This window comes from Pygoscelis adeliae, unplaced genomic scaffold (assembly GCF_000699105.1).
Source record: "Pygoscelis adeliae isolate BGI_AS28 unplaced genomic scaffold, ASM69910v1 Scaffold31, whole genome shotgun sequence".
NCBI classification, from domain to species: Eukaryota; Metazoa; Chordata; class Aves; order Sphenisciformes; family Spheniscidae; genus Pygoscelis; species Pygoscelis adeliae.
Genome location: NW_008824233.1, coordinates 5,259,841 through 5,278,157, shown reverse-complemented (window position 1 = coordinate 5,278,157; position 18,317 = coordinate 5,259,841).

Genomic DNA, 18,317 nt, shown 5'->3' with positions numbered 1-18,317 from the left:
CCCTCCCAAAAACCGAAACCCCAACACCGCCCTCAAGAAAACTGCCTGCCATTGTGAAGGGAAAAATCTGTATATACTTGATGAATAGTTATCCCAGCAGATTTCTCAGGCTGAAATATAATAGCTATATACAATGAAAAATTACTCAAGTACAGAAAATGGGTTTATTTCAGGAGTTTTGGCATGTATAGCCAGGATTATGAACATATTCAGAAGTATGAAGACAGTCAGCCTTTAAAATCCATTTAAATTTATCTTTTTTGATGTGCAAAAAAAATTAATCATAAGGAACTTAGTTTGTAGTTTGGAATATTGAGAGAGTTATAGGAGGTTTGCTTAAAAATTTCCTGTTTTTTTAATTCTTTCTTCATCAAAGGTATTGTAGTGAGAAAATGTTCTAATGTCTGTCTCCTAATCCAGATATCCTACTGCATTTGAAATGATAAAGTTCAATTTACAGCTGCTGTAATACTTATATCTTGCAGGGAGACTATTTTAGAGGCAATTTCATCAGCTTTTTTTAAGTGCTTTGAGTTGCTTTAATAAAAAAAAATATAGGCTAAGATTCATTAGTATGTTATCTTTTTATTGTTGTAAGTTCTATTCTTTTTCCTCTCCTGAGGGAAAAAAAAAAAGTTTGCAAAACGCTGTGAGGAGATTGAAATAGTGCATTCCGGTGTGAAACTCTAAGGCTCTTACTTTTTATTATATTTTAAAATGAAAATGATATATTTAAAACTGTACCACTATTATACTTTCAAAATCCAGTATACAAAACTATCACAGTAGTCATTGCAGGGCTAGAGTATGAAAGGAGTAGCATGGATGAGAAACATCCTTTTCAGTTTAGGCGTTATTTTAGCACAAGCTAAATTGAGGACAACTTCATGTGATATGAGTGATAAAAAAATCCTTGTTTTGTACTGTCATCATTACGGTGTGGTGGCAATTGAAGAAAATGTTAATTCTATGACGGTGGGAACTAAAGTATTTGAAAAATAAGCTATAAAGTGTCAACACAGAACTGAGGTTGATGTTCACGCTTTCTAAGATCAACCCTGTGTGATCCATTGCTTATTTTTTTATTGACATCTTAATTGAAAAAGTAGATGGTTTCAAAGTCATGAAATACTTACGGTATGCATAAAAGGATGCATAATCACACCCAGCTGAAAATTCCCAGTAGAAGGCTCTCCTCTTCACTCTTTTTCCAAGAATATAGGGGTATTTCCACTAACAAAACTGGTTGAACTTAAATGCACCCTTCTGGAGCCCTGACAGTATGGCTCATTTTTAGAGAGCGTTACTAGTAAGTTTTAGTACATCCTTTGTAGTTTCTACCTTGAAGCATTGGGTCCTTAAAAGACATTAACAAATTAACTCCTGTGCTGCTGCAAGAGAGATGAATATTTTAAAATTAAAAAGTGCGGAACTGAATTTTCTGTTTTGGATCACTTATCAGGCAACTAAGGCTTTGGTTTTCAGAGAAGATAGGGATTCACAGCCAATGGGAGTTGTAGGTAGTCAACTTTTCAGAAACCACTCTCCAGTGAGTAGATATTCAAGAGATGTTAGTATTCGCCATTGGGACCAGGTTTTTAGAAGAACTCGGCTCTTGTTTAGGTGTCTAAATATATCACTAGGCTTCCAAGAGCTTAGTGTGGTGAGAGCTTCCAGCTGCAGATCCTTTCTGGAAATCTGACCTTTATTTAGGTGCTTAAATGTGTTCCGGTTCCTTCAGAAAGTCTGGCTTCACGCATCTATATATAGGCATCCAATATTAAAGATAGTATTTAAAAAAATTGGCCCTCACTTTTTCCTGAAAAGCTATTGCAAGTTAATTTCAAAAGTAAGAATAGAATTCAGACCTTCTAGTGCCATGTGCTAACTGTGATAACATACTTTGTGCAAAGAGCCAAAATCATTCAACAAAAGTTCCTACACTTGGAAGAGTTGCAAAGCCATGGCTGAACTGAGGTTTTTCCAAGTCTCCTGGAGCAGAAGTCTCATCTGAGAGGAGCGGGCAAGATGAAAGTGAGCTTTCCGTTCTCACAGTGGCACTGAATGGGAAAGGGAGGATCAGAAACCAGATTGTAATGTAAAACATCTACTGGAGAATACCCAAAAGTAGTTCATAAAGTTATGATCTAGAAAGCAGAGCACAATGAAGTTATACAGTGAGGCAGAAGTTGGCACGTACAGAACAGGTGGAGCTTGACCTCAGGTTGCAGTCCAGCAAAATACTCTGAATATGAGTAGTTTAACGGAATGCCCCAGACTGCTCTTTTGCAGAAATGAAATCAGTAGGACAACTTACGTGGTTGATTTGAACCCCATGTCTTCATTTTAAATAATTTTCATCATCCTCTCATTCTTTCCCTGCATATGTAATGTTTTATATCCCCCATGCTTTATTTATGGTTTTGATTTGCGTAATTTCCTTCTTGCTTAAAAACAAAATACAACGCTAATTTTCATTTCAGGAGTAACAAAAATAATTGATTAAAGAGAAAATCCTAGAATTCAGTGCTCCTGGTTCTTCAGCCAGAAGAGACCTATTTTCAAGAGAACTTACACTGTTGCAGCCTGAATTTACAAAGCTGCAGTTCCCAGGCAAGCTCCATACTAAATTCAGCATTACCATAATTTACAGTAGATTAGTATTTTTCCTTTAAGAATATACCATGACATCTAAAGATGGAAGAAAATGTCAAGTATAAAATGAAACAATCTTATTATGTGATTGTAAGAAACGTCTGCAACAGATCAAAGTATTCAAGACTGGGGAAAGGGGAGGGAGCAACGGAGTTCTGTGCTAAATCCTGCTGAGAAGGACAATGAAATAAAAACAAGAGAAATAATGTGTAACAACGTTTAATCCCACAAAGTCTACTTCAGACTTCTCTCTAATTTCCTTTCTAGGTTCCAGCTAGGAAAATTCCCCTGAGACCTTGTTCTCGCCATTCATCTATACCCAACAGCGTATTTCCAAAAATTGCTTTTGGATTCTTGATTGAGAGATGTCTTGTTAGTCTCGGAATAAGAAATCGGACCATCATTTTTCCTTTGCTGTCAAACTTGGATGAAATGGGAGCATCCGTCCAACTGCTTTCTGACAGGAGTAAAGGGGTGGACTGAATGTTTCAGAATTTCTCTCTACTGATGTGTTTGCAACTTTCAGGTACAGACTACCTGCTCACGGTTCTGCATTTGTAGTTTGGTCTTTGTACACCAACCTCTTAATCAAGTCAATTGTTTTGATTGATTCTCTGTAATAATGTTGATTTTTTCCTTTCACAGGTAATGTGTCCAGGAACAAATATGAGCTACGTAGGGCTTAGCAAAAACCCCAACACCCACAACTTCCTTGTTCAGTGATTTTTCAGGTCAGCAGTCACAGATATCGCCAGTGACCACCTGGGACTTGTCCGTAGCTGCTCGTACTAACATCCATATGAAGGTAGTATAGAGATGTCAATAATAAGGGACCCTGTGGCAATTTGGAGAAGTGTAGTGAGTCAGCTGGGCTGACAGAAGTATCTAAGCCATGTAACCCCATATTTGGAAGAAGCTGTAGCACAAACAAGGGTACCTCCCTTATTACCACTGGTAAGGAAGGGGAAGATCTGGAAAATCAGCTTGGCCATGGGGTGAGAGAGACTAGCAGGAATTTGAAGAGAAAAAGGATAGAGAGGGGGAAAAAAACCTGTCTCTACTCTGCAAACATAAAGGACTTCCTTGACTGAAGAATTAGCCAAGTCTGCGTAAAAGAAAAGAGAGAGAAGGGCAGAAAAGGAGAGGCTTGCATTCAAGGGGAATGTACATTCCTTTAGACTCTGGTTTAAAGTGTGTCTCAGAGTGATGAGGGAAAACAGGCAAGAATGACAGATAATTATCTCCTGACCTTATCAAAATCTGTTTAGTGTTATTTAAAGTAAAAAGTCATTATACTGCATTAAAAAGCCTTACAAGCCTGTATATCATATGTCCTCAGAGAGATAAATACTGAATCAGAAAGCTCTTTGGGGTGAAGTTACGTGATATGGCCAAGTCAGTTTAACTCCTTGATGTGGTAAAAGGAGAAGGTTCTGCAAGACACTATTCTTGTCCTCCCAAAGTATTTCTGCTACTTATTTTGTACTGCCTCTGGCACTGTTTGGATCCCCACTTTAAGTTGGTTCAACTCACTGACTGGCAATGATTCTGTGGATTGTTTTTGTTTGTTCCCCCGCTTAGTTTTCTGCCTGTTAGAAAGTTGTCAGCTCACCAGATGTATGACGGGCTCTAGTTACCAGTACAAGGGAAGGGGTTGAACCTTGTAGCTTCTAGCAGGGAAAAGAAAACCAGGAAGGAGAGAAGTGCTGAACTTCCAGAGTGGCTCGGCTGTCTGTTAGCTTCATCCTAACATTGAATTCAGGTTACAAGTGTTTGTAAGTTAGTGGGACTTTTTGGAGAGCCAGCGCTCAATCCAGCGAACCTGATCTGTAAGGTCCTGCTTCTAAACAAGACAGCCACTCCAGAGAGGCCGGAGAAGGAGACGATGCTGGAAGCAACCCAAACCAAAGGAGGAAACCTAAGAGCAGAGCACATTAGGACCCAAACGCGACAGCCTGATTAATGTCCAGTAATTCTGTAGCAGGCCCCGTTGGTTTGGTTCTGACAAGACACGTGAAAAACAACATCCTTGTCCTTAGCTATAGTTCTTTTTAAATGCTACTGACTTTTACCTGCCTCTCTGCCTTTGAGAAAATGTTTCTCAATAAATATCAATAAATATAATTTATTGTTTCCTGCTCTTATTTCTAAGTTCTTCAGACTGACTCTGTCTTTAATTTCCCTCTAGAATACTTGTATTTGATTTCATTCCCAGATCACATGTGCAAATGAATCATACCAAGTTCAGATATCTATTTCTACCATTTATTGTTGGATGATGTTCCAGAAGCCTCTGTTCTTTGACTGCATCCAAAAAAATGTGAAAGAATATTTTATTAGTTGTAGCTGCAGGTCTTCAATTTTCTTCAGTAAGTATGGCACATACTGTCTATTTTAGCATGTGATATGAGTGCAGAGATCTGATTGGCACGGAGGTTAAATTAAAGGCTGAGCAGCTTTCTGGAAGGTTGCTTAGTGTTCAGTGTTACAATACCAGTTCGTTTCATATTTTACAGATGAAGTTAAGACAGTAATACCAAACTGTTTTAACACTCACTCAGGAGGGTAGTATCTCAGTTAGAACAGTTATGAGTTCTAATATTAAAGGTAGAATGAAAAGAAGCAGTATTACTATGATGTAGGGAATACGTTTTTTTTAAACATTCTAAGCCTGATATAACATTTTCCTTCTTGTAATATTTAACTAGAAAAATTAGTCTGTTCTGTAACTCCAGTAAAAAAGTTGCATTGAAATAAATACTCTCCAATGTTTCCATTGGGTTTTGGGCACAGTAAGTGACAGGTTTTGTAGCTAATAACATTTTTGTAAATTTTCAAGCACTGCTAGCTTAAATGTTTTGTTTTGATTGTTACAGCATATCTGCTTTAGCTTGCCATCATAGTAAATTCCCATCAACTAGCTGTTACATTCTCCTTGACTTCTTACAAAAAGCCCTCCCTTTATCAGTGGAATAAATAACGTTTTTTCCTGAGAACAGGAAGATAAAAATTACTGTTGGTCTCCACAAATTTTGCAGCAGAAAAATATAGTGCCATAGTGATAAGTATGCTAAAGCGTCTGTATTATTTCAGAGTAGCAAGCATGGCCATCGGAATACTCCTGAAGAGCTGGGTGTTAACCCAGCAGGTGAAGAGTGGCAGGAGTGGGGCAGCTCTGCAGGGGAAGGCAAGGCGGGAGCTGAGGAGAGGGACCACGGCTCAGGTAGGGACAACGTCCTTGTCAGCAAGCGGCTCAGTCCCCCGGCATTTAAAAGACAAGCAGAGCAGGGTGGCAGCGGTAGCCCAGTGAGCATGGGCAGCTCAGTCCCCTGGCCCAGCCTCTCTCTCGTAGGGGTTGTTTGTCCAAACAGGGTGGCTCTCAACTGGGAAGGGACACGAGAAAACCTTTGTTGTGTGGGTTATCTTTTTTCTTAAAAATTTTTTTGAACTATCCTTTTCCTAATGCTCCCTAGTACTTGCTTAGTTTTGCGGACTGTGGGCATGTGTCAAAAAGTAATTCTGCTGTGGTTCTTCAGCAGTGTTGATGGTATTCTCCACAATGAACAGAAGCATTATCTCAAGAACTCTGACAAACCCTAATACAAAACAACTGTGAATATTTTACGGTAACTAAACAGTTGTTTATTGCTTCTTTATTGGCTTTTTCTACTACATCAGGTTTTGGAGCAGAAATGGATAGCTCATTCATATATCAATTAAACTCTACCCTGTACAAAGCCACAGTAAGTATATGGTTTGACAGTAGGCTGACAATAACTTACCAGAAGTCACTTACACAAAATAATGTGAAAGTTTTCAGTTAGCGGAGAACATTATCTGGAGCTGAGCAATTTTTTTTTTTTTTAATTTTGTGTAGAAACCGAGGAAACTGCTTTTATACATTTCCTGTGGAATACAATGAGATCCTCTTTGCCTCTTGACTGAGCAATAACTGAAAAACAAAACCAGCGGCTCATCATCGTCAGTCTCACACGCTTTTTGCATGCTCTTGTCCATGAGAAAAAACATGTGTTTCAACAGATTGCTGGGAATGTATTTTGGTTTTACCCAGATGTACTTTCTTTCTTCAGGCACTCTTGCTTTTATTATTGTTTGTATCAGAAAGGCTGTATCAGGAAACCTGGGATACAACGAATGCCGTGTGAACCAAAGACATCGACCTTACGACTGTTTGTCCCTGGCGTGTCGTCACTATACCCAGTTTTGTCTTTGATAGATTGAGAGAGGTGGGAAAAGCAGTAACATGGAAGCAGCATGGAAAATTGTTTTACCCCTTTGCCTTAGAAGATGGCCTCGGTGAGAGCATTGGTGAAATGCTGTGAAAGAACTGGCATTGTGGTGGCAAGGGCTCCACTTTGTGTTATCTGGCTGCAGCTTTTGTAAGTACAAATGCTAACTTTGGCTCTTCTCAAGGGACGTGAATAGCCTTGTATAGGACTTGGCCAATGAACCATAGAGAAAAGGGAAGGAATCAAATCAAGTGAAATAATCTTGGTGACTGCTGTGAACTCCTAATAGGGATATAAACAAGAAACTGTTTGTATGAGCTCTCATGTGGAGGTGTAAATGTCTTATCTCTACATGCTAGCAATGGCTGGGGCTTTTAATGTTCAAGACGAAACAATTCCTGATGGTTTGCATGATCAGGAAACAGAGCTCATTTTATTTCTTCCTCTTACTTTTGTTTATCTTGGTATTTTGGTATTTGGCTCTTTCGGGTTTTTGTGTGTGTTTTTTTTTTTTTTTTTAACAGGGAAATGTTTAGAAATTCACGTTTTAATTCATATAGAGGCATTTTAAACAGCCTTCAAAATTTGTAATATTATTACTTAATTCAGATAGAAATGGATCTTTTGGTGAAAAGGCCTGGGGTATTCACTGCCATAGTGATGTGAGGAGTACAGGAGGAATATACTTAAGGCTTTCAAATAATTATCTCTCTTTTTTCCAGCTTTCCAACTGTTCCTCATCTCCTCCCTCTACCTCCCCCAGTGATGCCACTGCAATTGTAGTGGGTTCTTTGTTTATAATAAAAATAGTGAAAATAAACCCTTGATCTTTACATTCCAAGAATGTCAGTCTAACTTCCTGAGGTTATTTCTCAATCCTTGCAAATATTTTTCTAGGAGGTTTTTGAGCACTTCAGTCCACTCCAGAATCTGAGGAGAGCATGATAATACCACATGCATAAATACATGAAAACTTAATTTTGTTAAAAATGGGAAAAATACGAAGCATGTTTTCTGATGAAGTATATGGAATTCTGGTCATTGGGCATGTGTGTGTATGTATGTGCATGTAGTAGGTACATTTGTGCCTATAAGATTCATTCATGACTTAAAACAGCTTTTGTTTTTCATGAGTTGTAGCATGTTAAATGAGGGATGAAGTGAGATAGCATTGGCAAACAGAAAGCATTTTTTCATGTCCTGGTTGTTTAAAGCTTTGCATTATCCTTTTGGCACGTGGTAATATCCTGTGGTTAGTGGTTTTTAAACGTAATAACATTTTTTTGTAATTTTTCCAGTGTCCTAAACATAGACTTTGCCTCTTGCTGTCACCTGTCAAAAGTTAGTTTTCTACAGGTCTCTCTGATTTCAATTGCTAGATTAGCTGCAATGGTGAAAAGTCAGGCTGCACTTTAATTGATCTGGGGGGCAATCTGTAACCCACCGCTATGCTTATTACTCACTTGCAGTTCTTCACTTCCAGTGCTTCAGTTTTTAAATATGTTGTGTCCATTAATGCAGTAAGTATTTCTAGGACCAAGTGTTTCAGTTGGATAGTCAAAAGGCTAGTACATGGCTGGAAGGAGACAGTGTATGCCTTTCATTAGTAGGCTGTTAGCGATCTAAGGCTTTTTTTTTTCCCCCCAATTTTATGACTAAATGAAAAAACCAGGGAAAAATAATTTTGTAATGGTTTTTTCCCAGTTAAAGAGAAAAAAGATACATGGTTTAAAATCAAATTAAATAGTTGTTTTAAGATGATAGTTTTGGTTTGGGGTGTTTCTTACATTAAAAGGGTTCTTGGCTACATTTTTGAAGAAAATGTCATTTTGATATAAAATAATATTTCATTTTGGAAATGTGGAAATGAAAGAGTTTGGGTTTTTTTAATTCATAATTTTCAAATCTCAGGCCATTAGCTTGGTTCAGCTCACATTTGTCAACAGTTACCCTTGACTCCAGAGAGTATTTTTGGCAAATACACTTTTCACTCTTGTAATGTGCCCACCCCTATCTCTTCTAATTCAGGCATCTAAGTTAAAAGCTGGAGCTCCTCATCCCAGGATGGCAAGGGAGACGTGCCCCGGGGAAGCCATGCAGAGCGTGGTGCAGTGGGGCACAGAACGCCCTCCCACGGTTTTCACCTGCGTGCTCTGACCCGCTGTGTTCTCTGCTCCTGACTGCAGCGACATACCTCTGTGCCTGAGACCGAGGGCAGCTGGGCAGTGAAGTCTGGTTGTCTTATACTCCCTAAAAAGTCGACATCACCCAGAAACCCCTCTTCTGACATTGTCAATCCTTTGGAAAGGAGCCATCCTTTGCTTCTGTCTTCCTTCAGTGTCAAGCACACGGCGGTGCTGTTCTGCACGTGGGGCATGTTACCAAAAGGCATACTAATACTAACATTAGGAGTAGCCTAAAATCCACCATTCTTTCCAGAGATTGTCATCCTCTGCCCCTTCTTGACAAGTGCCTGCTCTCGATGCCTGCTCATTCCTGGAGCGCTTGTTTTCAATCCATTTGAAACCTTTTTCACACCGGGTTATCAGTCACCCACCAGAAGCGGTGCTGAGCTGACCACCTCCCCTCATGCCATCCCTTGGGTTCCCCTCCCGTGCCCCAGCCCGGGGCTGTGCCAGCGGTGCTGCCGGCGGGGTGCCTGCTTGCCCCCGCCACCCGGGAGGGCTAGGGGCCGGCCGGCAGGCCTTGTGCTGTCCCTGCGCCCCAGTCAACAGCTGCTGTAGGTAGCTCCACAGAAGTGGCTAGATCCGTGCTTACTTGCATCACCTGAGTGAGTCCCCGGCCTGTATGTTACCCTGAATGTCAGGCAAGAGTTGCTTGTCACAGCTGGACTACTGATGATGGAGGAACAGGAGTAAAAATGGCAGAGTCCTGAGTGGGTGGCCATGGTCTCTCTGTCTTGGCAGTGAGAACTGACGAAGAACAGAACAGGCGGTGCTTTTTGTGACAGTGTGCATTACTTCTTATGGCTCTTGTGAATGTTTGGTCATGTTGTGTCCTTGGGGAATTGCTTCTATGGCTCTTGGTTTTGTTTTCGTGTTAACCTTTTCCCACTCTTTCCTGCCGCAGGGGTGAATTTCTACTTCTTTGCCTGGGTGTGTTACTGCACTGATGCTTATAATGCCCTTTTTCTGAATCCAAATCCTGCTTCACCCTGGCACTTTTCTTTCTAAGATGTTTAGATGTAGATATTTCTAACTAGACACCTTAATTCTTGAAGTTTTTATTATTTTTCAGTGCAGGGTGGCCTTATGCTGTTCATACTGCACTCTTTAAATTTAGGAACAAATCCTCTCTTTTCCCACATAAGATTTATTTCTTTTTATTTCCACTGAAATAAAATTTTCCTTACTCTGTATTACAGATTATGCTTTTCCAGGGAGGAAGCTAGCACTATTTCTCTTACATACTACATACAGCTCTCTTATAAGGTAGAATTGTTCATTCATGTCAGACTGTTCTGAATTTTACATGTAAGACACGTCAGCTGGGATAGGTAAATGTTAATTATAGGAAAGAGAATAAAAAGCTGGAATAGGTTTCAACTTCCTCTTTCATCTACATGAAATGATTGAGGACCATTTCACATTAAAGGGGAGAAATGTTATTTTAAAAATGTGAATTGGAGCCTTCATCTCACATGGATCACTTCGTACTGAGAGGAGGTGGCAGCAGCCACTTTGTAATGAAGACAAGAGTTGGCTAAAGCCAGTTATTCACTGTGTAATTTTGAAAGAAAAAAAAAATGTTTTTTTAATTAGTGGTTGCAATGTGCAGTGGCATTGAAAGGGGATGCAAACTTTGTAGTGTCTGCAGAGGGGTACTGCTTGTATGATTGTTTTACTTTCTTCTTCTAATGTCATAGAAAGCAAATAGGTACAGATAAATGCTGAAGTACTAACCATACTGAAATCTGTAGAAGTCTTGTCTGTGGTCCTTGCCTGAAAGATCTTATGGGCTCGTTTTTGATATATGAGATTTTACCACCAACTATTTATTCTAGGAATCTTCTTCTATTGGGCGGCATTACTTGCTAATAGCCTTGTATTAGAGAGAGTTGAATTCCCTGGAGTTACCGGTTAGTTGATAAAACAGAGAATGCCTATTGTCATTATTTTATGTACAACCATTAATTGTTTCTTGATTTTGTCTGATTTCATGTCAAAGATTTAAAAGAAATAATTTGCAATCTCCTCTATTTTTCTTTGAGCATTTTTTTTTACCTTAGAATGGTTAGTGCAGCCCTGCCTACAAATATTTCCGTAATGCCTGCAATACTGTAAGAATGACAGCTGCAGAATGTAGGAAGTTGGTGGTTGAGGTAGTAATCCAGTTTATCTTTTGCAGTGGGATCATTAGTACAGGTTGTTAAGGTAAGTAGAGAGATTCAGTAATTTGATTGTTTAAGAAAAAGTGTTTAAGGACCAGCTACCCAAACAGTTCAGTCGGATATATTTTTAACAGCAGCACTTGAAGGAAGACCTAGATTTATAAAGCTTGGTGAAGGAAGAGGAAATAGGTTATTTTAGTTTTCAAATGACATTATTAACAGAGGGGAAAAAAGTATTCCATGCCTCATAAAAATAACACAGATTTAGGAAAAATGTGTAGTGAGATGAAAGAAATCCATTGGGAATGAACAGACTTGGCCAAATGCATGTATTTGGCTCTTCTGCTCTGCTTTGGAATACACATCAGTTTTGATAAATGACTTGTGCCAAGATAGATGAAATATAGCGAATCGCACAAAATACTCAACCGTGACAGTAGAACACTGTGTGGGATTCCACTGCCAGCCTCTTCATTGTCTAATGAGTGAGATTATGCATAGTTCAAGTTGTGTAATCATACTAATTTGGCAGAAATAAACATTGTGTGGTATAAAGCCTGTATGACTTATTCTCATTACATTCTTACACATATAGAAATCTCCACCGGAAGCACTAATGTGGGTAGCTAAATGACAACAGTCTGATTTTTATTATTAAAATAATAAAAGTTAATAAGGAAGGGACAGAAGTTGGATTGAATTTTATAGTCCATGTTAAAAATGTGGAATCTAGGCCCTTCCTCATGAACCAACACCTAGACGGATTGATGTGTCTTTCCAGCTCTCTGGCTATGCCTGTGGTTTCCAAACTGTTAAAAATTATACTTCTTGTGACTAGACAACTTTTGATACATTGGCATTGAAATTTTAAGCTCCTTTTTCATATTCTCCTTTGTTTTCGATTCCTGTGATTTTCATAGCAAACAAACATGAGGGCTGGAACACTTATTGATAAGGATAATTGAAAAAAACTGCACCAAAATAGCAATAAACATGAATTTCAAGTTTGTAGGCAAGTGAATCAGAACGGGAAATGTAATTTTAAGTATTATCTTTCTTCAGAAAAAAAACCAGAATCAAAGCATACAAATTCAGTGTTCGAAAGAGCTTGAGTTCTAAATATTTAATGTTCACTGAGATTTGATTGTAAATTGCCAGTAGACCAAGTATCTTTTATAAAACCTATTTGGTGAATAAATTTAAATAATGAATACATTAGAGAAGATCATGATCCTTTAGATTACAACTTCAAGTGATGAAAAGGACCAGCCATATTTTCTTAAAGAACCACTCTGGTTTGTTAGTCTCTTGGTGATTAGTTTCTGAAAATTTAACATTGAAAAACAAACATTGTTTTTCATCATGCAGATGAACAATGTTCAACCTTTAAAAATTTTGTTCTGAAACTTTCCGGCTTTGTTCATTTGTTTTTTACATTTAATGATATTGCAGCATTATTTACAATGATTGCCATCAGTTTTCAAAGTTGGATTTTACTTTCAGAAAGTGGTAACTACTGAAGTTGTTAACTGACCCAAGTACTGATCTAAAATAGTTGGTTTTCACTCAGTATATTTCTGTTGTTTGAGTCTGACTTATTGATGGGTCTACAATAAAAAAATAGTCACTGTATATATTCAATCTTCTGCTTATAACTGTTTGTATTTACAAGAAATAATGAAAAACCTGTCATATTCTCCATGTTTCTAGAACCCCAACCATTTGCTATTGGCATCTGGGAAGATTAACTTCCAACAATTACATTGCTTTTAAATTTCTAGGAGCAGTGTGCATGTCAGATGTTTTCTGCTTCTACAATGATGCAAAGTAGCCATATGCCTAGTTAACTATCTAATTAAGCTTTGCATCACTGAAGCAATAGAAAAGGCCTAGAGTGTTTATTGTTCACATATCCAGCATTAATTCACCAGATACACTTTTCAGCCTAAGAATTAGAGAAAGCAGCCAAAATGAGAGGCCAATTGTTCAATACTTTAAAGCAGACTTGTTAAAAATCTCTGATTTCCCTCAATATTTGTTATTATGAAGCATCACAGAAAAAGAATTCCCAGGGTTCTGGCTTGAATGATGGAAGCAATGTTTACAGCGTGCCTTCAAAACCTGATTTTTCTGGATTTCACTGCAATTTTGTTGGCAGGTAATAAGATGAATGCGAGTAGTGAGCTGGGTGTTTTGCTTGTTGTTAGAAACCTTTCCTGTGCGGAAATCCTTCTATTATATCAGCTGGTTTTGTTACTATTGTACCACTACCTATATTCTTCAATCCTAATGGAACAGCCTGAATTATCATCAGATTGCATAAAACATGTCTGATCAACAGTGAAAAATAGCTACTCAGGGTTACGTGACAAAAAGCTTTTGCTTGCTCAGGAGGCAAAAGGGAGGCAAATTGCACTACAAGTGGAAAGTAATCAGATCAATCGCAAGGTGGTATTTTCTCCTTTTACATGTCCCTAGTAGGTAAATAAATGAATATATGAAAATAATTTGTTTTTCCTTTGTTAGCCACTTTCCCTCTTTTTCCCACTCAAAATCCAAACCCATTGCACGATCACCTCTGATGCAAAGTGAATATATTTTCTTTCTTTCAGTTACCAGTTTCCTGAAGACAGATAATAGCTTCTTCCTCCATAGCTCTAGGAAACCTCAAAGATTCTTCTTCTCATTAGATTTTGGGATCAGATGTGGCTTGGGGGTTTCTTGCTCTCTACTTCCACATATCAATGTTGGTGAGGAGCATAATGAATTTTGTGCTCTCTGTTTCCACATTTTTTGGCTTTACTTTTAGTTTCTCCCCAACAGGGCCTATGTAATTAAAAAGGTCTAGCTTTGTACAGGTGGCCCCATAATGCTTGTTTGCTTAACCATGTCAATCTATGTTCATTCTTAAATAGTAACTAATAAAATGAAAGCATTTGTGTTTAGGATATTTTAAAAAAGAGTTGAATAATGAAAATGGGAAAGATCAGGGAGACTGAGGAAAAGTGTGATCCGATATATTGATTACAGATCTTTCTGTGAAGATTGTCCAAATTGTTCCATAAACATAGATTGGAAAAAACAGTATATTAGGGTGTGTCGGAAGGAATGGTCTTCATTAGCAAAAGAGTGGATTTCTTGAAAGGCCTTTTCTGTCTCTAACTTCTCAATCTGTGCTCCCAAAGAGACAATTTCAAAATCAATTTTTTAAAAAGTGATTTTCACATTCAGACTGTCTTTTTTCAGATATTGCAAAACCTACAATATATTATGTAAAGCAGAATTTCACCTTGCACTAGCATCCTGGATCTGTTTAGTCAAAGACTTCAGATAATGAGTGGAGTGACTGACATTTGTTTTGGCAGCTAAAACTACTTGCTACATCTGTCATTCATCTCTTGGAAACCCACAAACTACAAAATGGAGACAATGCATAGAAGAAATGATGTATGAAAAACCTATTGTCTGTGCAGCATTTGCAGTAGCAAGCTAGCAACATTTTTCTTGGCTTTCCATCTGGTTCTAAGGTTGATGAAGTAAACACAGCCACTGCTCTACTTCAGGCTACAAAGCCTATAGTAAAGAAAGTGTAAGCGTCCACCCATAACTGAATATATGCCTTCACCTTATCTTGGAGATTCATTCCTGAAACATTCTTGGTCTTCACTTAGGGAGACATGCTCCCAACAGAGTGGTTATTACAGTAGTTGGTAGAATAAATGCAGAATGGCCCAGGTAATAACATAATATATTTACCTTGTTAAATGCAGTAAGGCTGTCTTCTGACCTGCTTTGGCAAGGTAGATATTTAGCTTGTATGTATCTCTGGTGCTCACGTGCTGGGAGTGGATGAGAGCATTAAAAATGCTAGTTTCTAAGTTTGTGTCCAGCATTTACATTCACATGGACTGTGAAGGGTTAAATTCAAAGAATTTTACAGGTGTTGGTCTTACGGAAACAGGAATTAATATAAAAGATTTCCTTGTTTATGATCAAGAACTGAAACCTATTGAAATGAATATCAGAACTTCATGGGATCAGGCACTCTTCAATTAAGCTGATGTCAAGGTATATTTAAATTAATGTCTGCTCCTGTATGTGACTTGTTCTTTTTATAGGTCTTTCACTTGTATGACTTCTTCCATTTTTGATTGTAAATCTGTTGTCTGATAAACACTGGAGCTCAAATGGCAGAATGAGTTATCAGGCTCAAATGGATGCAGGTCTCTGCCGTCTCACGGCTGTAGAGCAATCCCTTTGTCTCACTCCTCAGTGTTGCAGCTGCTGCAGCCTGAAGGGCGTGTGGGTAACCTTTTTCAGAGCACTTCAAACAAAGTACAATGGCTGAATGGAAGATTAACTGGGAAAACATGAAACATCTTTGTTGGGACACATCGTGTTGGACTCTGCCCATGGTACGGAGTGCTCTACTTGCTACTTTCAGCAGATGAGTAGCTTGATTATAGAAGAATTTAAACTGGGAATCTTTGTACAATTTGTACAATTATCCTACTGCTAACTTTTTCCTTAAATTTTGGAAGCACATTGAGGGTGATACTGAACAATTCTGCCTTTAATTCCTGCTTGGTACAGGACAAGTATTGCAAAGATTTTCCTCTTACAGAGCACCTCAGCACAGCTTTGATCTAGGTCCCATTTGTCCTCTTGAACATGCCGTACATTTGATTTCTCCCTCCTACAAACATGTGCTTGCATATCCCTTTGGGGTTTATCATTTTCTTTAAAAAAAAAAAAAAAAAGAAAGTTAAGGTAAAGATTAGCCAACCAACTCAGTCTGAGATTGCTCTGTCACTTTTGTGTTGTTTGTTCTATGCCTGCATGTCTACTATATGCTTCGAGTTTGTTGTCCATGTAATACTTCATTGACTAGCCCAACTACTGGGCCACCACACCTTATCCAAATCTTTTATACGGAAAGGATAATAAGATTCTTCTTGCTAGCATGCAACTCTACCGCTTCCTACATTTCCAGTGTGCCTCAAATTCTGTCTATAAACTGGGCTTCAATATAGGTAGGGGAGGAATAGGAAAAGATAAAGATGCTAAGAAAACCAGTCATTGCTTATGGCAGTACATAGGTTAAGCTTCCTTACGAGACCTAAAAATGGCTTTGCAAGTGCGGGACTGTTGGAAGGATACTATTATCCACCTCATACTGCACATTTTCCTGTAGTTTTTTTTCTTAATCTTCTGTCACTGCCACCCGCACTGATGGATTTGTGTACATGAGGCACAGAATCTTTCAAAAGGTTTGGCTCAGCAGTTTTGTGAGGCCTGTAGTCCATTAAACTGAGGGACCAGTTGAATCAAACAGGCTGCACAGCCCCTAGTTTCAGTTTTGAAAGCACTGGCCCCCAGGAATGAAACGTTATAAAAGACGGCAGACCTAATCTTTTATTTTTCTACCTTGGACTGAGTTCTATTTAGCAGCAACACGAAATTTCTATCAGGTTCCCTCCATACGGTCCTTTCAAGGCTCCAATAAAGGAATGAATGCCAGAGCAGAGCCTTTACCCATTCAGTTTTCAGCTCTATTAGCTTTCAATACCAGAAATTTATTTAAAAGTGGGTAAGGTTTGTTAACTCTAATATACCACTGTCACTCAACCTGCTCCAAAAGAATAAAACTATATATGTGTTGGGATTTGCAATTCAAATGAAACCATTTTACTTCTTGAAAATGGGCTACTGTGGAGGAAAAAAAGGCTGTATAAAGGATCACATTAACCTACGGCAATAATATTATAACAGCACTGTTTGTGATACTATAGTTAGGACTGTGCCAACTGGTTAATTTATAAGCCTTCTCCTTCCCTTTCTGAAAGACCCAGTTGCTTCTCCCCCAGCTTTACAATTTTCTGATTAAAAGTCTCAAATAAAAATGCTCTGCTTGTTAGAAAATGAAATTCTGTACACTCAGCTATCATCAGTTTTATTTCAAAATGGTTGTGAGGTTTTGTTTTATGTCATTTTATTTATTTATTTTTAAACAGGAATATAGCCCTGTTTATTTTTTTTTCAATAAGTTGCATGTGCATGATCACGGTGCCATACTTTTGAATTACTTAATTTCCCAAGGAACTTCGCTATTTAGCTTATTGCTTTATTGTAGAGACTGGAAAGGGGCAGTTAAGGTGTATTTCAAAAGTTTGTAAACACAGAGTTACAGAAAACAGTAGATTTCATCTGCGTTACAGAAATTGTCACCACTGACTGAAGAGATTGTTGAGAAAGTGTCTGGGCTGCATTTTGTGGGAAAGTAATTGTAGGAATAGTTCTCTATCTGCTGTTATCAGTCAATGATAATTAAATAAGAGGACATTTGGACAGGTATTGCCTTTTAGGCTAATAGTCAGTGGAACTGTGTATAACTGAGAGTTAAAAGTCATGCTAATAAAATTGCGGTATGGTGGGCCAGGTAAGAATGAAGCCAGAGGTATTGATCTTAACATTAATGGTTAATGTTATCACTGACATTAATGTTAAAACTTTTAATACCAACGCTGCAGTGTGTATGACAATTGGAGCCCAGGGTGTATGAGGAGAGGAGAACAGACCTTATAGCAGGAGTGAATGAGCGGACTCAAATTTTAAAGCTAGACATTCACTTGAAGGGAAGGGAATTGGTTTCAGTGTCCTTATAGCAAGTATGCTCCAGAGTACAAAACTGTGTGTGATCAAGAAGAGGAAAGTATTTCCAATTCTAACCTGGTGTCAGGCTAGATAGAGTTCAGAGATGGCGACTTCCAGAAAACCTGTATGGTCCTCAATTCATCTGTATAAAATATGAAGTATATTGGGAATAGGAGTTTGAAGCCTAAAGAAAAGGTCAGCTTTAAAAAATGGTTACTGTTGAGCAAAGCTGGAAGGTCTTGAAATACGGTGCATTCTTTTAATTTCTGAATGTGTGATTTAGTGCTGGAGAAGGTGATTACCTGACCCTGTGTTCTCCTTTTTAGTCTGTGAAAGTATTTTTTGTAAAAATCCAGGATGAATTAGACTAGAATTCATCATGCCAGCTAGAGTGGTTATTCTGTCAC